General features: G+C 42.2%; 1 protein-coding gene and 1 long non-coding RNA gene across 6 annotated transcripts in view; one reads left to right on the top strand and one right to left on the bottom strand.

The window, feature by feature from the left end:
- Positions 1-1,741: 1,741 nt before the first annotated feature.
- LOC137592627 (uncharacterized) lies at positions 1,742-7,653 on the bottom strand. The gene is made up of 3 exons (XR_011035035.1): positions 7,519-7,653; positions 3,327-3,431; positions 1,742-1,852 (listed from the first exon to the last, which is right to left on the bottom strand). It is a non-coding gene; the product is annotated as an uncharacterized lncRNA (long non-coding RNA).
- znf536 (zinc finger protein 536) overlaps positions 7,311-24,873 on the top strand; it is a 214,369-nt gene continuing 196,806 nt past the window's right edge. For 2 of the 5 annotated variants that reach the window (XM_068310868.1, XM_068310862.1), the window contains exon 1: positions 7,311-7,891. The gene's annotated coding sequence lies outside the window, so the exon portion shown is untranslated. The remainder of the gene's footprint in view (positions 7,892-24,873) is intronic. The other 3 variants (XM_068310901.1, XM_068310910.1, XM_068310893.1) reach the window with 2 other exon arrangements.

Here is a 24,873-nt window from a genome sequence, read left to right as displayed (position 1 = left end):
AATCAGACCTTGTATGAATCTAGACATGAATATCCTCTCTTAATGCAATTTCCTAAGACCTACAGAATAGTGGAGTATTTTTGTACTGAGGCACCATAAAGAGATTAATTTTAGTTGTAGTTATCCCACTAGGGAGTCAATGTAATCCTACCGAGCATTAAAAAAAAGGAGATGAGGAGGAGGAGGAGGAGGAGGAGGAGGACAAGCTGGACAAAAAAAAAATGGACAGATGAAGACAGGAAGGGAAAGGAATAAAGAAGAACTGTAAGAAATCAAAAAGAAAAGAAAGCAAATGAGTGGAAAGGATGAAAATACAAGAGAAAATGGGAGAAGACGGGGGAGAGGAGTAATCACGTGTGTCCGGCGGAGGTCACCACTGGTCTGCAGGTTCTAATTATGTGCTAATAGCCACTGAGGAGGTCATTTGGAGCCATTAGCCAGCGCCTGTAGGTAGTTAACGGCCCACAGCATAACCCAGCCTCCTTAATGTTCCCTACGAGGCCGTTAGTGCTCTGTCACTAGCCAGCTCACTGCCTCGTTACTGCGATTAGAAACCAATTGATAGGTAATAGTAAAATATGATCGCATACTATCCAGGAAATATGGACTCTGGTGCAAAGGTGAGAGGACAGGAGACAGAAGAGCACAATAGCGCCTGACTGTTCTAGAGGCAGAAAAGTGGCCGTCACTCCCAAGATGAAGGCAGCACTCTTCAAACTCTTCTCTGGATTGACTCATGAACCGATCAAGTTTGGTTGAATAAATGTTCAAATGTTGCCGCAATCACTGCAAGTTGAGGTGTAGAGATGTTTCAGCTCGGGGTCTGAGGGCCGTCCTTAACGTGGTCTCAAAGTTTAACAAAGAAGCAACACATCATATTTTGCACTTTGGAGCCTTTTCGGGAATTTGGTTAGATTAAATTCAGAAATTACTGCATAAAGTTTAGGAAATGGTCTCTGACATTCAGTTTGATACAGACAAGAACCCTTGTCTCCTGGGTGAGCAGTTGCTCTGATGATCTCATTCTGATGCTTAGAGATTAGTTTTCCATTGGCGTTATTTAAAAAAACAAAAAAAAAACTGTTTCTCTGACAGATGCAGAAGGAAATGTTCTGTGTCTGGGTGAAAAACTCCACAATATAGTGGTGTTTAACACCCTGACAATGAGTCTGAGTTGAAACACTCCAAAGGCAGTAAGTATTGTACTCATGAGCAGCTGTTGTGGCGGTGGAGTCTCCGAGGACTCCTCTGGCCACCGGGAATAAAGCAATGGAAGTGATTTCTTTTCATTAACACACTGTGTATTAGCTGTGTATCTGTAAATGACATACGGCATGTGTTTGATCTTTCCTTTTTTTTTTTTACACATAAGCAAAATATGGCCTGTTCTCACCCCATTGTGGGTGGGTAAGGAGTACAGTTTGAGAAGGTCCTCTGGCCTCTCATCAAGACACACCGTAGATACTGGAGTTTAAGATACAATTTAAAATGAGTTGAGTTCTTGGTCACATACAATACTTTTACTTTGACACTGGTATTTGTGTCCAGAATAAATTCAAATGCAAACTGAGATGCTTATCTAAACTGGATGATGCAGATTTTGTGTCTCAACAGAGAATTTTGTTTAAATTTTGACAAAAGATTTGCAAGTTTCATGTTAGGCATGTATTGGGAAAGCTTTGTGTGTCAGCCAAATATACTGATGTGACAAGGAATGTTAAAAATATTTATTAATTCATCCATCTTCTTAAACGCTTCTTCGGCCTTTCTGGGTCACAGGAATTGCTGTAACCTATCCCAGCAGACATACGGGCGAGGGGCGGGAGACACTCCAGGAACGGTTGCTGGTGCACTTTGGTGTAAAAAAAACATTACATTAAAAATTAATGACAATATTTCAAAACATGTCCTGTCACTTCTACCTCAAGAAACAAAAGGAAAATATTTTTATTGTACATCAAAAACCTATTCTACACCCAGACTGCACATCAGTGGCATGATGATGATGATCCTCCTATAGGCTACCTCCATATATTAAATTAGGATAATATCATATATATAATTGCAATGAGATGCTTTCAAACTCTCCAATTTTGGAATTACACACATGGCAGAGTTTAAATATTACAGTCTGTCTTACAGCTTCAAAGGTTCATAATATATACAGTGTGCCCTCGTTCCTCGCGGTTCCAGGAAACACACTTGAATAACGAATTCCGCGATATAGCGACAAACTATTTATCTTATTATTCAAGGTAATTTAAATGTTTATGAACCCTCCCCATACTGATATTAAACCATCTTCTATCTGTATTACCTTTTCCCACACTCTTATCGACTGTTTACAGCACTTTTTGTGTCTCATGTAAGTCCGAGACTCACGGAACATAGTGCACTTCCGGATGCTGTCAGCCAATAGAATGAGCGTACGGTATCACATGACTGCCGACCAAAATTCCACGTTAAAGTGAAATTGGGCGTGTTGATTCGCGAATGCATAAGGGATTACTGTATACACAAACGTGGATGCGGTGCTGTTAGTGCTGCTGCCTCAGAAGTCCAACAAAGTGCCCCCACCCCATAAGGACTTCATAACTTTTAAACAGAATAGTGAGGCACAACAAAGGTGCAGCAGAGAGAATATTTTTTGTTTTCTTCCAGATGGGCCAGACACTTGTTTAGTCATCTGCAAATCTCGTCAGACCAGCGATAAGTGTTATTTAAAAACCTTTTCACAAAATGTGATTCTTACTCCTGTGACTCCAATGTAATGGTGACACATGACAGGCACAAGATATGAACACATCCATAAGGACACATAGCTGCTCCATTCTCCTGAGTCATGTTTGAAGAAGAAATCAAATCTAATCAGTAAAAAGGCAAGAATATTTTAGACCTACTATGTAGGGTATTGTTCATAATCAATTAGAGTCAGCTGTTTTCATTTAGATATATTTCTGCTCTGGGCAGATGTTGATTCATACGATTTAAATTATATTCACACTGATTATAGGTCAAAGGCACTATACTTCCTGTGTTTCCACATCCATCAAGCCTGGACAAGTTTGATCTTGTGTTTATGGTCTGTCGTGGCAAATTAAAAAAAACAAAACAAAAATCGCAGCACTTTCCTGAAAGAATCACAGATTTTGTCCGTGATGAAATCTCCACACTTTGTTGTAAATATTTGCCCGTGCTGTATTTGTGCGAGTGTTTCATTAACGATCTGAGCTGACAAACACGCACACTCATTGACCCCAGCTGACAAGAGAAAGCCTGACACAGAACAGTGTATTTAAATGTGCATTTGCTGAAAACGTAAATACCTCACATGACAGATTCATGTCACCCATACGGTCTCACTGCGGTGGAAAAGCATCTGGTGCGGTAAAGGTTTTCCATAGCAGTTCTCCCATCTCTTATTTAAGACCCTGTCAGAAGTTGAAAGTGTAATTTAGACAAATTGTAAAGTTTCATTTTTACGGTTTATAGTCACAAAGGGTCCGGGGCCTCTGATTGTTTAAAATTGCCCTCACTCCCTTTTCATTAAAGCAGGATAGTCTGAAAACATTTCTTCATCAAAGGGTTACTGCAAATTGGACTTTGAGGAACTCAATTTGAAGTAAAGAAAGCATTTGGTGTCCTCGGGGGGAGGGGGGTGGGTGGGTTGCCAAAGTCTTGAATGAACCCAATATCTGGCTTTAAAGATGCATTCAGTCATCTCACAGAGACACAATCTACATATGCCATGCGCACACGCACACACAAACACACACACACACACACACACACACACACACACACACACACACACACACACACACACACACACACACACACACCAAATCTATGATTTAGTGCTTCCCTCAAAACTAGTGCATGAAAACCTTACTATCGTGTTTCAGCCGTGCTCTTAGATTGTTGTCTCTACTCGCTAATAGTTGAAATTAGCATTAAGGCCTCTGGAAATATTGAGGAACTACTGCAAATATGGGTCTAGTTAGGAAGGAAAGAAAGATCTGGAATCAAACGGAGATGGCCAGAGTAGTGGAATAACATCTTAATCTATCTGAAAAGTGAACAGTGGCCGGTCTGTTTTTGGAGCACGCTGTCTTGGATGACTCCCAAGCAGAGGGGCAAGGAGCAGAGCCATCTTCATGCTGCTAGTCACTAACATGGCAGTAATAAGGCAGTGATGACCCTCCCAGGACTCCCGGCCAACACTCCCTCTGCCTTCCATCTCTTCAGCACAAACACAGGCCCTGCATAAATATACAGTACAGCAGCACATTTCTCTTTCTGATGACACCACTTTCCTCTTCGCTCTGAATGAACAGCACAGCCAGACAATCAGTACGTTAAAGTGAGAGCCACTTCTTTCATACGAGAGTATATATATATATATATATATATATATATATATATATATATATATATATATATATATATATATAAATTAAATTGAAAAAACACACAGAAAGTATGACATAAATTTTAGTCCAGCAGAATTTATTAGAGCAGCAAATGAGTGTCTGACTAGCCCTCAAATTTAATATCCTTTAAACAAAAAGGATTAAGGCCTGCAGACATGAAGGTGATGCTGTTGCACCTGTTGCCTGAAAACTATCTGATCTTTTCCTGCATGAGAAGGTTTCACGAAGCACGCTTCGACTTCACAATGTAGATTTTAATTTATGCATAGTTACGAGTAGACAAAATGATAAACACAAAAAACTGGTTGTGAACATATTTATATGCCTTTTACTGCCTAGCTTAAACGTGGTATTGACTCTTGTTAGTGTTCATTAGAAGGCAGGAAGAGGTACTAATTCTAAAATAAATTATGTTATTATAAAATGTGTCTATCGTTTCTTATCACTAAGGCCTTATCCTTCTATTCACTGCACAGACATGTCTTTTACACCTCATGTTACCCTGTTTAATATGGCTGGCAAAAGGTGCTGCTTTTTCTTACACATATATGGTGGTGTACTTGTGAGAGAGCAACCCTCACTGCTATGTATTGTTAAAAATTTGCATGCTTAAGTCCATATGGCAACTTCCTTTTGACCTGCTTTCCCATCCCAGATGCATTGTCAGGGCTGTCAGCCGATAAAGAATCACTTGACTTGCTATAACAAGTTCAAAAGGAGCTGATGACGCGCTGTTGATCCATGGAAAATCGGCAAAAGAAACACCCCTACTGCTTGCTGCTATCATTCCCATAGAGATAGCCATATTATTGATGGGGAATGGTATGCTAATTCTTTAGGGGAGGAAAACTTTTTTTTTTTTTTTTGATTTCGAAAAATGCTTGACAAAAAAAAAAGAAGAAGCGAAAGGAAAGAAAAGAACTTCATATGCATCAAACTGAATTCCATATAACCATTTAAAGGAGCAGCATGAGAATCTGATTTTCATAGTGCATAATGAATGGGGAGTGCCTTTTAAAGAGGAAGATGTTTTTTTGTCTGGGAAGAGAAAGAGAGTAGATATTTAGGCTATCTGTTAATGTGTCTCAGAACACACACACACACACACACACACACACACACACATACACACACGTAAATCCCTCCCATGAAAATATATTTCAAAAAAGAGTGAATGTTATTAATATAAGTGTCAATAGGGAAGAAAGAAAAAAAAAGTCAAAGCCAGATATGATTAAGACTTCTTATATCTCAATAAGCCTGAGACTGATTGTCTTTTTCATGCGTGAAAAGGTGGAAGAATATAACTAATAAATTGTTCATAAATATTTTCTGAACGGCAGCTTTAGCTGAACAGACAGCAGTCCATCTTCAAATGTGAGTGAAACGATAATGATTGTAATATGCTGTAAGGTGCAGATGATTTTCACCCGCAGATGGAGTGTCATGTGCTCTCTGTCACAGTGACCATTTACATGCGTGCATCTGCCTCTCTCTCTCTCTCTGACACATACAGCATGGCACAGGCAGAGAGTGTGTGTGTGTGTGTCTGTGTGTGGAAGAGGGGTGGTGGTGGTGGGGGGGTATGAAGAGGGAGCGCGCCCGCGCCCGCGCATGTGTCTGTAGGGGGGCGAGAAGGGGTGTTACGACTCTGACCCTGAGATATAGCATTGTTGGCCCCTGTCCGGTTCTGGGGACATCTGATATCATCCCAGTCAGTGCCATTAATGTGTCTCTCGGTTCGACATTTTGACTAATCGGGGCTGTCTGCCGTCATCCTGCCACTAGCTGTCAGCAGCACCGTCTGTCCGGCTGTCTGTCTGTCTCATCACACCCCCCCCCCCTACTCATGCACTTACATTATAGAAAACAAGCTGTCCGTGCGGGAGAGCACTTGATACCTTTTTTTTTTTTATTATTACCAAACTGTTCCCATAATTACCCCCATAATCATTATATAATCCTGTAACAAAGCCTCTATTGAAGGCCGCTCTTTTGTCAGCGGTGGGACACTGAATCTGTAATTGCATTATTCATTCTCTTCCACCCCCTTATAGAAGCAAAATATATCAAAACCACCCCATCAAGTGTAAGCTTTTAGTTGCAGGAAACGGTTCGGCTTATGCGGGACGTCTTTTTTTTGGGTCGTGTGCTTTTTACGCGTTACAAAAGTTGTGCCAACTTCAAGTTTATCATCAAAACAAACAAAAATTACACCTCAAACTCTTACATTATTATTTGCAAGGAGATTGTGCGCGTTTTTTTTTAAAAAAAAAGAAAATCTTTATAGAGGAATGCATTCGTTGACAAATTGGACTCGTCGATATATTGGTATATCATAATTCTAAATTATCATCTTCTTTCCTTTGCGCTCACAATGTGTAAGAATATGTCGCCAAAACACTGAAGAAAGAAAAAAAGAAGGCAAAAAGCGAGTTCCGAGCGGTTTAGAGCTTGTATGCATGGGGATTGGCAACACAACAGAGCTTATTGACATTAAATACGCCACAAGGTTACAGTGCACAAAGATGAGCGTCATTTTTATCACTCATTACTTCTCTTAAGCGGTGACTGACGCTCAGGACGCACAAGAGGCAACGCTCATTTTATCCTGGAGTTTTTTTTTTTTTTTTAAAGGCGAAGAGGAAAGAGACTAAAGACCCATCACTTTCAAAGGTAAGGAATTCTACTTTTTGGAGTAATTTTTGGGCGAAATATTTGACGCGCGATGCCGGAGCGGCGAAGCTGGCTGGACGTGAATACAATGGACAGATTTGAATTATTATTATTTTTTTTTCTTTAAAAAAAGTGTTTGTGGTTAGTTCAAGGTCAGAAAGAAACTAAGGTGTTTGGGAAACGTTTGTTTCTTCTTGTCGCGGTGCTAGGTCGGAGGGGGGGGGAGAGAGAGAAATGTACCAGAGAGGGGGATTATATCTTTAAACGCGGTTCTGTGCACCGCTGAGCTCACCAGCTGATTTTACCCCAGTCAACGACGAATACCGCTAGACCCGGGCTGCATCCAGCCAGTCGGCTCTGCTTTCCTACAATGGAGTGCCTCTTTAACGGTACAATGCATTTCACCTACCAGATAGGGGGAGTCCATGCTGAAAGATGAAGGGAATATGCTGATGCTGGCGATCGGCATCAATGCAAACATTAAACCTAAAGCAGACGTCAAGAAAAGCGAGAGGAGAAAACAAGTAATAAAACCGTATTTTATTTGATTTTTTCCCCCCCCTCAATTCAAACTCAGGATGCGCGACAGGGAGCGGGGACGGGATCGAGGAGTGGACTGTCTTTAACAGGTCCGAAGCGCACTTTTCAACACCCCCGTCATCCGACAAGAATATGATCCGGTCAAATCATACGGACATGCCTCATTATTCAATGAACACTGTCTCTCACAACGCATCGTTTACGCGCAGGAGTTAAAGCCGGCGCTTCGCCAGTTTTTAAAGGTAAGAAGAAGAAGTGTGGATCTTATGGTACACGAGTGTGGTTTTACGGGGCGCCTGGAGTGTATTTCTCGCTAGGAAGTCAGTTTTTTTGGGGGGAGGAATGGGGTTGTTTGTGCGGGTGCATCGCAGCGGGAGCCCCCTGATGTCTCCCCAACCATGATTAGAAAATAACAGTGCAATTAAGCGTAGCGATTGACGATCTTGGGGGGAAAAAAAAAACAAAAAACGACGATTAAAATAAAAAAAAGCGTCTGGTGCCAAAGACATGGACTGTTTGAACACCTTGCAAACCAAACTAGAATTAAACTATTTAAAAAAAAAAAAATCCGGTCGTAAAACAAAAAGATAAGTTTTAGTTTTAGTTCCTGTTGCGTGTTTTTAACTGTACGCTGCGTAAAAAAAAAAGCTTCGGAGCGCACGGATTTGCGTTATTACGCATTACAGGTTAGTTACAGTGGAAGATTTGTGGAGAAAGTCCAGTCGTGTTCCTGTTTTTAAAAAAAAGAAAGAAAAAAAAAGAAAAGTGTTCACGGGGAAACTTTCTACGGAAAGCGGCACTTGTGCCCAAAGTGTGCGTGGAGGCGATTTAAGTTTACCGGCGCGTTAAGCAGCATGTGTCAAAACTTGTGAGATGGAAGAAAAGCCGGTGAGACCTGCCATTTTGTGCAGTGATCGACCTCTTATGAATAAGCAGCCCCTGCACTATGCTTTGAGGAGACGTTACGATGGCATGCAGGCGACGGGGTAAATGTCATACGCGCTTATAAACGCTCACATCAGGCGCACGGAGAGCGATCATTTTGGGGGCAACCGATCTGACTCGATCTAGAGAGTTTTCCCCCCCTTTAAAGATAAGAGAGGGACAAAGTTATGGCGGGTCAGTAAATAGAGGAGGCTGATAGACATCCGTTACAGTGGAAATATAAAATGACGGAGCTCATAAGCCAATAATTTCCAGGGGGGGAAGGGAGAGAGGTCGGGTGTGTGGCATGTCATTTCTCTCCTAGTTTCAAGACTTTCTGCGTGATTCTTTTTTCTCTTTATTTCCCCATAAAGAGTTTAAGTCAAATATATCTTAAATAACCAGTAGTTTGAGCGGGTTTCGAGCGCTTCAATTCTAGAACCGGCATCCGAATTCCCACGCGGAGGGAACATATGTCCGACTTTTGCGCGCATACAATGGGAAACTATTGAATTTCTAGTAATTTGTGCCAAGGATGAGGCTGTTAATCCAATTTAAAACCTGTGTCTCACCGCGCGTCTTGGGTGGGTGGGTGGGTGGGGTGGGGGTGGGGGGGGACCTTTTTCTTGGAAGTCGACTTGACCCCTGAATGATCTGACCTGGGTTTATCCAGTCACTTCCAGCAGCGACCAGCACTTCACAATAGCTGTGAAGACACATGTCACCATTCCTAAAATACTCAACAATGTCTGTCACGTTTTGTTTCCCTCTTGTTTCTCTAACCTTTTCCCTGAAAAAGTTGTCAGCTCTTCCTCATATTCATTTTGCAAGGGAAAGGGGGATAAATTGATGTACTGTGTGAGTTGAGATGCTGTCATTGTTTAATGGTATGCACAGGGCGGATATTATGTCTGAAATTGTGTCTGGGCGTAAACCCTTTTTGTCAGCTCTTTGCATTCCCTTGGAGATGGAATAGCAAATGGATAACTGTCCCCCGCTCCTCTGACACTTCAGGCTGCCTCTCAGACCTGTGTGCTCTGGATTGCGCCTCTCTGCTGCTGCTACAAGTTGAAATGTTGTCATTCTTTAGTGATGAAAATATTTGTGAAGAGACATTTGTTAAGAAAAGGCCTTGCTTTGCTGTCCGGCCTGTTTGTGGGTTGTTGTTTTTTGTTTTTTTTAATGTTGTAAATTTTCTGCTAAGGCCTCAGTGGAATTATTTTATTTGATTTAATATTTATTTGGCCTTCTTTTAATTTCTGCATTCATCTAGGAGTGTGGTTTCTTTGTAATATTATACACTCCTCTAATTAATAATCTGATTATTTATCAGTATTGTTGTCATTAAAATAATTAGACTTATAAAATATGCAAGCATTATTTATCCTCATGTCAGTTCAGATAAATTCATGATGCTCCGAGTGAGATTTATTTCAGCAAAAACATCCAGGCACAGGTATTTTGGGGATTTTCTATTGCTCTAACTTTCTGAGTGATGGAGCTCAAAATCTGCCTCTGGATGCGAGCGTTCACCAGCGGCTTGTGTTAGCTGCTTTCCCCACCTGTGCCAGTGTCAGCGATTCTAAGGGGGCCGCGGGCCGTGACTGACTGTGTTGATACACATCTCCCAGCTGAAAACAAGGGAGAACGGAGTGATGAGAGAGAACGGGGAGGGAGAGAGAGAGAGAGAGAGACATACCGAGAGAAAGAGCATGGCATGCAAAGGATGGCATCAAATCAGTCTTCTTTTCATCAAGACTGTCAGTCAGTCAGTCAGCGTCTCGGTTCACCGTGGAGAAGACCCACTCGACTGAAGCCGCCGCCTTGTCAGTCCGACACAATGTGAATTATTTGCACGTTGACGTGTAGACAATCAGATTGTTTTTTTAAAAAAAAATAAAAAATTAAAAAAAACCCCCGAACACTTGTTTTAAAATGTGCATAAAGAAGGAGATGCAAGGGCAAAAATCACAGAAACTCAGAGCGAGAAGCGGTCGCACAAATTACATAATCCAGCAGTGCAGGCAAAATATGTGTGTGTGTGTGTCTGTGTAATCAGTGGGACAACACATAATTCAAGTTATCCTGTATGAAAGTCAGGGATATGGAGTGCAGACCACAGTCAGATAGGCATTCTGGCTGCAGCCAGAGTTGAGCCCCCCCCTATCATGTAATTATAGGGGAGAGGGCTCCAGCTGTACGGGCGGCGAGGCCAGGGCTCCCAGTCCACTGGGATCAGGGCGGTGGTGGGCAGGCCAGATCAGGCCAGCTCTGCTCATCAGCCAGCCATTAATTGATATGTGCAGTCATTGTGAAAGCACCCCCCCCCCTCCCTTACCTACTGGGTAAAGGCTGTGAATACCGGCTGTGTCATTTCTTCATTTCCATTCTGCTTTTTTTTTTTTTTTTTTTTAATCTTCTCCCTTCTTCTTCAGTCTGGCAAACAGGGCAAGGCGACAGGACAGCGCTCATGTATTCCACTGTGTCTTTGTGTTTGTGTGTGTCCTGCGAGGCGGGGAGGGGAGGAGAGGGAAGGGGGGTGTCGAAGAGGCTGTAACACACTGGCGTTAGTCTGGGTTGAGCCTTGTAGCTCCGTGACCTTGATCTTCAGAGTTCAAGCCAGAGAAGGGATAATGTTTGGCGAGTGTGCTGCAGCGTGAGGCTAATATCGCAAACACACACTCCTTCACGACGGATGGCGACGAATCAAACGTGAGCCCGAGATTCATCCACGAACAGGAAGCATCACACACTTACATACGTTAGAGAGATATCTGACAGTTAGAGCTTAATCACATTTATTTGAATTTCTGTCGTTGAAATCGTTTGATTATCCCACGGGGGTGTGATGTCGGACTTCTGTAAAGAATGGCAATTATGATTTATATAGCTGTGATAAATCAAAGAGGGCATGAGTGACCTCTAAGTTTGATGAAGTTAGTAGTTCTGGTGACCTTTGGTAATTATTCATTCTTTTTAGGATGTCTTGTTTCTGAAACAAATTTGTAAAACCGATCATTTTAAGAAGAGTCGACGTCCGGAGACCTCTCAACGTTTGTCTCGTATTCATCTTTATGAGACGACGATCAAAATGAAAACTGACTGACAGGATGGAAAGAAATTGTTCGACAGCACTGTTATTGAAGGAGATTTAAAATAAATAAATAAATAAATAAATAAATAAATAAATAAATAAATAAATAAATAAATAAATAAAAGGAAATGTGGGCAATTGCCGTTTACCGGAAATAAATATAAAATCAGATAAAATCTTGTCTCGTGAATGATGACTGTTCAGTTTAGTCGCTTCTGTTTTATAGATTGTACTTTCAGCGTTGGAGGGGGGTGGTGGTGGTGGTGAATGGTTGTAGAGCCACTGCTGTGATGGGTGGGGGGCTTTCGGGAAGGGGGGGGGTGTAATAGTTGATGTCATTTTGATCAGAGCATAAAGGGTGTAATGCAGACAAGGTGCTGACAGATAGGCTTGACTCTGGCTCTTCAGTGCTTCTTTGCCAGGTTGCCATCACAAGGAGCGTCTGCCTGTCTGGGCTGCTGGGACAGTTGGAGTCCGAGGTGTGTGTGTGTGTGTGTGTGTGGGGGGGGGTCTGGGTGGTATAAGAGAGGTGGGATTGAAAGATTATTTATTCTACGTTCTCCATCCTCCAGCCTCCTTTTAGTTTTCCGTGCCAGATTTTGTGATAATGTGCGTGAAGGCACATCAGAGCAACTTCAGATTTGCCGTCAGTTTTTCAGAGGTGCGTTTGCGTCCGTGCCTGAGCAAATGTGTGTATGTGTGAACTCGTAATGTTTGTGAAAGCAAGCAGTAAAATACATTATGGCTGGCTCAGCTGCTCAGCTGCTTTGAGAACTCCAAAGTCCAGGTGATGCTCTGGCCTCCTTACCCCAACAAGAGACGTTTCCTGAAGAAAATATACCACACCTTACTCTCAAGCTGGGGTATTACTCCTTTGTTTGCCCCTCGGTATTAAAATATTTTAAAAGTTTGTCTTGATTAGTCGTTACTTTTCTCTTCATTAGCGTGTCGGATTTCAGGATGCATCCTGCAATTTCTGGACCGCTTCCTCTTTTGATGGGTCGTTTTTTGTTGTTGTTTTTTTTGTTTCATTTCATGTCATTTTTTTCCGTAGAGAACATTTGAACACAAACGGGCAAGCACACATCAATCAGAGGTCCTGAAGCAGAGAATTGTTACTGTTTAACATTCAGTCACGCTCAGCTAAAGCTGCGCTAAATACTTCCAGTGTTGATGAGAAGGAAGGTTGTATTTCCCACTTCACGTACCGTCACTGACTGTGTGTCATGTCTGCTCTTTAGCTGGTCTACCTCTCGCATGTGACCCCTGTAAACTTCCTAGACCTCCGTTAATGAGCACGCCAAAGTAGCACAAGATGGAGGGAAAGGAAAGAAAGGAAGAAAAAAACGAGGTGCGAGGATGCTGGAGAGAACTCCTGCACCTTTAATTATGATCAAGAGGTTTTTCACCAAAGGATGGAGGCGTTGCAGTTCTGTTTCGCTCATAAATCTGGCCCCGGATGCAGTATATTGTGTCGAACGATTACTGTACACCATTATAGTGCATATTCAACTGCCTCTCCAGCACCTGATTTGCATAATTGGATCTTTAATGAAACTTGCCTTGTGGAACAAAAAATACAAAAAAAAAGTGAGATGAAAATAGTGGTTTGATGTGAGGGGGGGGCCGAGGGGAAGTGGGGTTGTGCTGGAGAAAATAACAAAAATGCGACTGAATGTCCGTCAAATATTTATTGGAGTTGGGAAAGGTGGCGGCGATTTAAAGTACAGGAAAGACGGAGATAAATAAAATGATATAAAATAAATTTAAAATAAAATAGGGGGCTGGGGGTGACCTGCTCTGGCCCAGGCGCTCGCACATCAGTGGCAATGCTACAAATAGGATGAGAAGGGACTGTGAAAGCTGTACATTCCCCGCCAGGTCTCGCGGGTTAAGACTACAATAGTGGGATATTCTCTGGCCCGGGGGGGATTTCAGCTCCTCATCTGTCGACACTCATTGCACCAACTTGTTACTCAGGGAAGATGGCTCTTTTGTGGAAGAGATGATTCCGTCCTCGCCTGGTGGAATTCCTCTGTCGCAAATATTTTGACAATGCCTAATCGCGAGTTATTTCTTCTATTTCTCTCCCTCTTTTTCAGGGCTGGTGCCGAGCTCTCTCTCTCTCTCTCTCTCTGAGTTCACATGAATTGTATTGTTTTCCTTTTCCATTTCATGTGAATTTGTACGTGTGGATTTGCACCAAAGTTTTCCCCTTTCTCTTTTGTCTGCCACTTGTTTGAAGCTGTAGCGAGGCTTTAGTCAAAATGTTTTAATTAAATTCCAACGTGTCCTGTTCCCCTTCGGCACTTTGGGAGGGGTAAGGTTAAACTCCTCCTGGTGCTACTTTCACGCCAGTGTGAGGGCAACAGTTAATAATAAAGGTTTATTTGTCCCGTCGTGCTGAAGCATGGGTACAAAAAAAAAAGAAAAAGAAAGTGAGAGACTGATTTAAAAGAAATACAATTAAAAAAAAAAAAATTCCATTCTGCTGTGAGGGTCGCTCCATTCAAAAGTTAAACAGCCAGCTGTTAACTGAGATCTAATGTTAAAAAGCAACCAAAAGTTGCGTTCAACCATTTGTGCGCACGTTTTGCTGCCTGTAAGCAACATTTTCTCCTCCCGCCTCTCTCTCTCTCTCTGTGTGTGTGTGTGAGTGTGTTTCCACTCTACATCCGTGGGAGTGGATCATGTGTCAAAGCGGTTTACAGGTGGCCTGCAGGGCAGCGGCTCTACAGAGAGGTGGAGAAAAGGCAGACAAGGTTCAAGTACCTCAGAGGCAATAATGGGGGTTGAACTGAGCAATCCCAACATCTGAGAGGACCCTTCAGCGGCCTCCTTACCACACGACTCTCTCCACCGCTACGCTCTCCATCATCTCCTCTCACTCATACCTCCCATTTCACCTTCATACCATTTCATTTCATTCATACCATCTGACACTCAAAGAGTCTTCACCGTCGTAAGATTTTTTTTTTTGAGGAAGTACCCTAACCTGTGTGTCCGTGTGTGTCGTACACTTCTGACCTTTCCGAAACTGAATCCAAACACACGTCCTTTAACCGGATGGAATAAAAGGGGCAGGAAATACTTCACAAGGAGAGAGGAGCTAATTCCAAAATCAAATAATAAGTACAAATCAAATCTTTTTTTTTCTATACTCGTTTAGCTGACCCTCTGGGGGGTGGAGCTGTTTTCCCTCCACTGGCTCCCCAGTCAGATTGGAACAAATAGAAACTGACTTTTATGCAGGAAGCTGCCAATCATATATGTGTTTTATCGGTTTCACACATTACCCTCTTATTAAACATCACCCATCATGATCTGCTTTTGGTTTTTGACCTTTTAACCCCGGGTAAATTATTCTGGTGGCCTTGACGGAGTTCAGCGTCCCGTTGAGACTTTTTACACTTTGACATGCAAAAGGGGTGATTCAGGATTCTTTTAACCGTTCAGATTTCAAAACACTTATCTCGAGTTCGCAATCTGCACTCTTCATCGTAAGCCTACGTCCATGGAGGGGTAGATCCACGCAGAAACTAGATGAATATACAGTGTCAGGGTGATGACAGGACAGGAGTGGGGGGAAAAACACTAGGAGGCACAAACAGTGAACATAAGGGGGGGAAAGAGGTGAGACAGAGAGGAGGGATGATGTACTTAACGGTATCTGTAGGCTTCCTTCTGAACAAGCTGCTGCCACAGATCCTGGGAGTCTGCGCTGATAAATTCACTTTGATAAAAGTCACTGAAATGCCGGCCTGTCTGCACACCTCTATTAAGCACTGGTACATTTGTCACAGCCAGTGGAAGTCAACCAAAGGGTTTTAATGTCACATCAGGCTGAATTAAAGACTCAATCGAAAGCGCTGAAAGGTTTAGGTTTTTATTTCAAGTGACAGAAGTGTTGGTTCAGCTGCGGCTGCTGCTGAAGATTACTGGGCTCTAGTTGATCTAGGCAGTCGTTTTATATTTCATATTTGGCTATTGGGAATTTTGTGATTATTTGTTGCTCATTTCAGCCTGGATGCTCATTTTGTATCTGATGACTTTGAGCATGGGAAGGGGGAGCGTGTGTGTGTGTGTGTGTGTGTGTGTGTGTGTGTGTGTGTGTGTGTGTGTGTGTGTGTGTGTTAACACATGCATCAGGGGTGTGCGGTGTCTGGGGTTGAGCTCATCTCGATTCTGGCATTATTTTTTTTCTAATTCATGTTTTTTAATCAAAAGAAATTAGATCTATGTTGCATTAATCATCAACCTTCCTTAATGTAGCAGACTGAGGGAGCATTTAAAAAAGGCTGCATTTCAAAAACACACAACTTTCCCCCTGAGAAGCCCCTTAATACCACAGTACTGTTCTCCATTTATGCAAAAGCAAATAAGTAAACCCAAAAGGCAAATGAGCATTCCAGGCGTTTAAACACACAGTCTTCTGTAAATGCCTGGTGCAGCCGCGACCTCATCTCTAAGGCTGCCATGAGACGCGCAGTAAGGGCTACCACTAAGGAAAATACACAGCAAGTCCACTTGGTTATTCTTGTTTGAGGTCAGGTTATGCTTTTTTATTTTCTGGAACATCTTTACCGTAAGACAGCAAAGGAAGACCTCTGTTCAGCATTGGGGAAGGGTTAGACACAGATTTAAAAAAAACAACAAAAAAAAACCTTCCCCAGATTTATAAAAAATGGAACGCCTTTCCCCCGACAATACCTCAAAACAATATATTCATGACAGGAACATCAAAACAATAAGAATTTCAATAAAAAGCTGTTGTTGCGTCTCCAGTTTGTGTTAAACAGGAACAGACCAAAGCTTTGTGGGAGCGAGAGGTCACCACAATAATTCAACATCACTTCGACGATACAAATCATTCAAATCTGATGTCAAACCTTGACCGTATTAGAAGTTTATAGGAAATATTTAACTTTCCTGCAGATCCCCTTCCTGTAAAAATGGAAAGAAGAGTAACTGTGTACACCTGCAAAAGAATGTCTTTCATGAGACACTGATTAACTCGTGTATTGTGTTTCAGGAACACACATATGGATCTTTAATGCTGTGCATCTAAACCAACCATCAGTTACTCATGAATTCTCTAATGATGAAAGCTAACAAAATGAAATTCATCCAAAATATCCTGCTCTTCATTGCTTTTCGTTTTTTCCTGTACACACACACACACACACACACACACACACACACACACACACACACACACACACACACACACACACACACACACACACACACACACACACAATCAGTCGATCCCACCTGGTGTTTTATTTAATTAGGTAAAATACACATCACATGAACATACGCATGCTTGTGTGTTTATGTCAGTGTATTTCCTCACCAGATCTGGCAGTCTTTCATGAACTACTTTAAAAAGTGTTGTTCAAGGTGGGAGCTAAATTCTCTTTGTCTGTGATTTATTTGTGTTATTAAGGGGGTTGAATTTGAAAAGAGAGTTCTCCAACATGGCAGAATTCCCCCGGCACCTTACTCTTTGCTTTAATACCTTTTTAAGTCATAAGTTGTACTCCCACCCTTGCTGATAAAAAATAAATAAATAAATAAATAAATAAAAAAAAACATTTAACAGGTCTCTTGCAATTTTTCACAAATCATCTGTTTTAATTTTTATTTTCAAAGGGCCCACATCGTCATCGTCTCCCTCTCTCTCTAGTCCCCGCTAACTCCTCCTCGACTTCCTCTTTGTGCTTCCATCCTCGTCTTTTTTTAAAGTTATTATTATTCTTGATCGTGAGCTCCAGTTATTTTGCTCGGCTCAGAACTGCATTTTATCTTCTTTGTTGTGTCGTTCACACCAATCGTTATAATGGGGAAAGAGTTAAGTGGAAGCGTCCGGGCCCCTTGTTCAGCTCGTCTCTTTGCTGCTTTGGTAAACAGGACTGGCAGATCAGCACAGAGTGTTTTTTATGACACTGATAGGCTCAAAGGGTGGCAGTCAGTTCACCCGCTCACAATGTGGGTACCAAAAACTCGCAGAGGGTGGGTGATGGGATTGGGAGGGGGTCTTTTTGGCAATTTCTAACCTTGTGTCACTGTGCTGCACCCATTTAAAGATGATTTATGTGCTTTATATTTCCCTAAATGGACTGTATGGTATATAACAACACAACGATAATAATAATAATAGTAAAAATTAATGATAATAATCATAAATGTACCTTGGTAGGCTATGAGAGGACTGTAATTGCTATGATCGTGGGATAAAATACTAAAAAGAAGTCAGAGTATGGTTTTTGGATTCTGTTGGTTTAAAATTCATTATACAGCTTGGAGATGAACGACAGTCTTGCTATTTGGCTGTTGGGGGTTTGAACAATGGATGGATCTTGGCATTTAAAATACTAACAATCAATCAGGATTTTGAGAATTACTGCAGTATGACGGATGAAAACATTAAATTGTTCTATCTCACCTGTAATCATACAAGAAAGAGTAAAACGTGAGCCGTCACATGACTGGACAGGATTTTAGTGAATCTCCTGAGCTAGTGATCTCCATTATGAAGGCGGCATCTGTAAAAAAACTGCTAATAACGTCACACAGCACAGCTTTTATAGTAAATCTGTATCCGTGTCAGCTGTATGGGTGACGGGACGCCAATGTCATTTGGTGGTTCAAACGCATATGTAGAGATTGATGTTGCAACATTTATTGGATGGGAATTTCTAGAAATACATTCATTGTCCCCTGACGATGAAGTCTTAACTAAAATGATCCCTGCTTTTTCATTAGCACTGCTGACACGTGACACGTTTAGCATTTAGGAAATGTCTTGAGAACCTTTGGATGGTTGACAGTGGTGCTGTAGGCCAAGGGTCTTCAATTAAAATTTGAAGAGATCCAATAAGTCAACCGTCCTCCTCTGGTGAGGTCCCAGCAGGTACATATCTACAAATACAGGTTTGTGCTTTCAGAGCAAATCAATTTAGTTCAGATTGTTTCTGAACAAAGTATAAAATGGTAACACTAAAATGTCTTTTTGAACACTTATTCTATCATACAAGCTGCTCTAGTAGAGATCAAGCATTCTTTTTTACATTTTAACAGGCAGAAAAGCAGTGACTGTACCGGACAGATACGGAAACAAGTGCACTAATGTGTCCTGTAGAAAAAACTCAAAGCCATTTCGTCCTTAAAATCATGACACCCTCAAAGGAAAACTTTTATTCTAGGCTGCTTCACTTAAGACAGAAGCACAAAACTCATCTTTTAAAATGTCATTTCCCAGTGATCACATACAGTATATACGTCCATCGACACTCTGTCTCCTTCCAAAACAGCCAACCAGCTTTAGTAAAGCCATGTCCATGTTGATGAGACAAAGATGCCTTGGGAAGGTTTGATCATTGTTAAAGCTGTCTGCGTGTTTGTTTTGCTGTCTACTAGTGACACCATGCTGCACACTCCCCTTCCTCTTGTTAACCAGAGTCAGATGTGTCTTGGGTGCGGCCTGCGAGCTCCACAACTAAGTTGAGACTGATCTAATGCGGCCAGGTCTCGCTTATCAGTGTAACCTCATGATAACTTTTCCAGTTAATAGATCAGAGACTCGTCACAGGTGATGATGCTGGGTGCACATTTATGCAGGGCCACCTATAGTCTGGTTCTGAACCTGGCCTGAATCTACTTCCTGTAGCCCCTGTGCAGGGTTGGATAGAAGCATGTCCCTGACTCTGGACTCTACCCCTGACTCTTCATTGAATGGTCTTGATTTGGATGTAATCTTAGTTTTAGATATTGAATCCACTACCTTTTGGAGATTACCTAAGGTACTGACTGATGTTCTCAGACTCAGGTGGTTCTACTTAGTTGGCTGCTTCTGACTCTGTGTTATTTCCACTGTCCTGGATTTCATAGATGTGATATTTGGAGTAAATTGTTATTCTAAAAAATAAAGTAACAATAAATCTTTGACAATAATTCCAACCTGGCTTAGTTTATATTAGTTGGTAATCTTGAAAAACAGTCCCATCAAAAGTCCCATACAGTAAGCTAAGTTTGTGAAACAGCATAGTAACTCACACCTATTACCCTCTTCCTGTCCATTCCCTCCATTCTTCCCCCTCCCTGTGACCACCCCCCTCTCCAACCAACTTTTAGATATAACAGGAAGTCTTTCAACTGTGCGCTCATATCTTTGCAAGCACTCCCCATCCTGCAGGACAATCTGGTTGGTGTTAGAGTTCGGAGAGTTTTGGTCTACAGATATGATGTTGAGGTCGAGTCTATTTCTCTCTCTCTCCCTGGTAGCCTCGGTATCTCTGATTGCCGATCAGCCCCCGAGGGCTTTGAGGCGCTCTTTCTGGATCTCTGTGATTAGAGTAAATGGCCTCCCCTCTGTTCCCCGGATGTCAGGGAAGTTTGTGGGGTGGGCAAGAGGTGTATTCAGGAGGGTGAGGTGAACAGAAGAACAGCGAGGATGATTAAGAAGAAAGCAAGGGATATAAAGGCAATGAGAAAAATGAGTGTCCTTTTGACAGCTGGTCATCGCCTGTTGAAAGAGGGTGAGCTGTGATTAAAACTGGCTTCCATCAACATCATGTTAACACTGTGTCTCACAAGAGCCAAACATTCCAGCAAAGAAACCAATGTCAATGAAGAGGTACAGTTTAACGGTAGTCTAATGTAATCACGGCAGTCATTTCTGTTCTTTGGGATGAGTTCTTCAGCGGAGTTCTTCCAGACTTGACTCCGGGGAGTGATAGTTTACACCGGTGGATGATCTCCTCTTCAGGCAGACTACTTAGCTCTGCTTTCAGATACGCAGTCTGAGTTCAGTCCTCCCATGCTGAATCCTTGTAGCCTGTAACAAGTGCTTCTCCTCAGTTCGCTTTCTCGCTCACTCCTCAGTATGTGCCAGTACCTGCGTGTGTGTGTGTGTGTGTGTGTGTGTGTGTGTGTGTGTGTGTGTGTGTGTGCACGTGTCAGTTACAGCTGGGAGGGGTATTTGATCCAGCCGTGGCTCGTGTTCATGTGAAGCCCGGCGGAGAGCAGCGGAGGTCAGTCTCCTCCTCAACACCCCTTTTTCATCCAATTTCTGTGGCTGTGGGCGGCCGCTTGCCGTGCTTTTGTTGCTGGAGGTAATCTGTGAAGTGATCTTAATTATGGAGGTTCGGCCCGTTCCTCCCCCCCCTCTCCCCTCCCCCACCCCCACCTCTTCCTCTCTCCCTCTCTTCTCTGTCTTTTCATTCTTTCTCTCACCGTCTTCCTCTCAGTGCATGCTTTTAATCTAACAGTGTAGTTAGCTCGTAATGAGGGCGAAGGGAGCACGTGTGCTTCTGCTTACACATGCTGCAAGGCTTCGAGGACGAGGAGGAGGAGGAGGATGAAGAGAGTGAGGAAGGATGAGAAGACAAATGATTATGCAGTCTGTGTGACAGGTCTGTCAAGAAAATTATACAGTGGACCAGAAATCTGGAATCTATTTTGAATTCTGTCACACACAAAATGGAGTAGAGGCTTTAACTTCTCATACCACATTAACAATAATAACAATATCAGTATTTTTTGGTTAAAGCCTAAAGACACGCAGCATCCTCACAGCATTAACGGAAAATCAATTAAACGTACTTAAGTGGAGGCTTGGAAAATGTAATGTACGGACAATACATTATAATTTATCCTTTTCAACAGAAAGATGGAACTTTTCACTCAGTTTTGAATGTAAAATACACTGAACAAACACGAACAACAGGAGATAATTAGAAAACACTTTGTTCCTCCCTTTGTAATGTCAACCCCCCCCCCCCCAGAAAAAAAATAAAAGAAGAAAAAACAACTCAGATATGCTGTATGTCTATTTCTTGGAGTTTATTCACAAAAACTGCATAACATACATTAAATTAATTGTCTCTTTGAGGAACAGTGACAACGGATCTATAGGGGGGAGGAGAGGAGGGGCCTGGAGGGAGGGGTGAAGGGGTGGGGCAAAGGGGAGAGAGAGGGACTTAGATGGGATCCATTACACATAAACAGCCTAAGCATTGATGAGATGATCTGACGAGGATTAGGGTAACAATCCTGATGGACACTGAAAAGGTGACCACACGAGGAGGGGTGTGTGTGTGTCAGGGGAGGGGGGGGGGGGGGTTGTCCATGTGCACAAGTGGAAATGTGTGTCTGTGTGTGTGTGTGTATGTGGCTTGGAACACAATAGTATATGCTGTATGGTCTCATTATGTGACCGTCCCCCCCCTCTCCCCTCCCCCACATCCTCCCTCCAATGCCGTCACTGTCGCTCTTTAAGGTCAGGCTGGGAGCCACTTCCAGGTCACGGTGAGGTCAAAGGGCAGCAGCTGGGGCGTGAATGCCAATCAAGTGCGCTCAGAATCGCTTTGAGCTGTCGTCATACGACTCAGCTGTTTCAGTTTGCCCCAGGCCTGATGGATTTTAAAGAAGCTCCAAATAAAATACAGAAACAATCAAATTAAGTAACAACTAATTTCTTTGCTCTGTAATTAAGATATATATATAACATTTCTTCCACATTCAAATTCATTGCTTTTCTGGATTTTAGAAAAAAGAACAAGAGTCCGTGAAGTCGTCTTTTACCCTTAGAACTTTTTTAGAGGTGTTCTATATTAAAAATAACTTTTCAATACACATAAATCCGGTTTCAATGAATGCATAACCTTGAACAAACAAACTTAAAAAAAAACCCCTGAACATTTGATAATTCTTCTGCTTTCACCTCTGATAATAAATCTGATTGATATCTAAACTGAATTGTTGATTATTGTTTTTTTGTTGTTGTTTTTTTTCCCTGTTATCCTCTTGTTCTTGACACCCAGCTGAATATCTGAGGATAAAAGCCCCCCCCCCCCAACAACATATAACCACATTCACTTCTGTACATGTGACAGATATTTGAACCCAGTCATAATCAAACATTTCATTTTTTCACTTTATACACGGTCTGCGGTGTAGTTTGTGTGTGTGAGTTTGTGTGCGTTACAGTCAGGCTGCTAATTCCTTCAGGGTCAGGACGAGGGGCTGGTGTTAAACGGTGTGACAAGAGAGGTCAGCTGCGATTAGCTGCCATTTGAACTAATGGCTGGATGCCGACGAGAAAAAGATGGAAAGCAGAAGTAGGGGGCGGGGGGGTGCCTGCATTTATTTTACCATTTTGTTGAAATGTGTGTGTCATCACTTGTACTCCCCCTCCCCCCTCTAAAACCTCTTTTCCTTGTGTCTTTATATTATTAAAGGTTGCCTCCATTCTTAAGTAAGGCAGAGCAGATGGCCCTCTTCATAAATCATGCTTATAAGATGATTATAGGCGTCACCGCCCACCATTCTTCGCTACACTTACAGTAGAGCTTGCTGTTTTCCCTTTGGCCCGTTACTAATCGGGGGGTACATTTCTAAAAACACAAAGTCATTTCTAAAATCTGATGATTTTACCAGCGAGGCAGAGGAGAAAAAAAAACTCTAAAAGTGGCTAAAAGGGCGACAAGTCAACACAAGAAAACGTAAAAGATAAAGATTCCTGCCTCCTCCGTCTCTCCTCCAACACTCGTCACCCCCCCCCCCACACTTGTTATGTTCCTAGGCTTGGTACAAAGTTGCTCAGAACAGGATGTTAAATATATAGCGCAAGGAGAGAGAGAGAAGGAGAGGAAGAGAGATGGAAAAGGAGGGGTGGGTGTGTATGTGTGTGTGTTGGATTATGTCTGTGCCGTTGCACTATTCCTTGATGTATGCACCATGTCAGGCAGTCATTGTCTCCTGGGTAAAGAATGATAGTTCAAATACCTAGCATCTCTCCCCTGGTGCTCCAAATGCTCGCCTTTGAAGTTTTTATAATCCATCTGTCATCTGCAAGCAGGGAGGGCACATGTTCTGTACCACTCAATTACCAAATTCTCTTTTTGCCAGCTACAATGAGACAGGAAGCAAATAATATGGGCGACCCTAAAAAAAAAAAAAAAAGAAAGGGAGGGAGAGAGAGGGGGGGTTATAGAAAGATAGAAAGAGAAAGAGGGAGGAATTGCTTGAAAATCCTGCGTTCCTGGCTTTCTCACGCACTTGATTGTGTCCCCTCACTGCCTCTCATAACAGGAGAACAAAGCCTGTTTGTTGTGGGTGGAATGCCTAAAATGTTTCCTACTGTTACAATTATGAAGAATTTGATTGAATGTGTATTGTTTCAAGGGCTTGGTGATTTTGATCATTTTTTAAAGTGCCTTAGATTGTTATTCTGCTTCCCTACTAGCAATAATAACCTACGAGTGATCGTCACCTAATCAAATTCCATTTGATATCAACATTTAATTTGTTATAAGAGCTGGTAGATGTTGAGAAAGGCTACTGTTTTGATTATACATTATTCATTACCGACACTTAAAGATGCACTCGTCTCTTTTGTCAGCGGCTGGATGGATAAACTAATGAAGTTCACTGGAGTTCTCGGTGTAAAAATCGTCTTTAATTGGCGAACGCTTTCTTGTGCGTCACTTTAAAGCTGCGCCGAGGCGACCAGAGAAACTTCAGATAAACGTCTTGAAAAATAACAACAGCGGCGGTTGCAAATTACGTCTCAGAAACATATTTCATTTACATACACCACAGGCCCCTTTTAACGCAGCTACCTTTTAATTTTTTTTTTTCTTTTCCATATTTAACACTCAATTCAAAACAATAAAACCGTCAGATCTCTGTCTGTTACCTCGTTTACATCGAACTCCCCTTCCTCCCTCATCCCCTCCTCCTCTTCATCCCAAAGCGTCCTCACTGGGAACAAGATGAAAAGACTGTTTTGAGAAACTCCAAAAGAAATTTGACATTCTTTGGTTTGCTTCTAAAACTTCCAATATTCTAGCGTAATTGTTTCGTACACGTTATATATCTTCATTTTGGGGGCGAACATGGGGGGAGATGAAGAACACGTCGGCTTCTTTCTTCCTGAATAAAAGGCAGCAGAACCCATCTGGTTGGGTGAAACACGGCTGGCCCTCTCTCGTGCTCATCGCTGAAATAATACTCCCTCTAATGACTCCCACATATTCTGAAATCTCCCTTTTGAAATTGGTCTTGGCAGATTATTTGCAGGTACTTGAGTTGCATCTGTTTGCAATTTTGCAAATGTGGAAGACTTTAATGCTGGGCAAGGGTGCGGGTACCAGCGAAAAGTCTTATTTTGATCCCTGGGAGATGCGGCTCTCGGTGCAA

Source organism: Antennarius striatus, chromosome 1 (genome assembly GCF_040054535.1).
Source record: "Antennarius striatus isolate MH-2024 chromosome 1, ASM4005453v1, whole genome shotgun sequence".
Lineage (NCBI taxonomy): Eukaryota > Metazoa > Chordata > Actinopteri > Lophiiformes > Antennariidae > Antennarius > Antennarius striatus.
The sequence above is the reverse complement of the archived record's forward strand: the minus strand, read 5'-3'. Positions and strand labels throughout refer to the sequence as shown.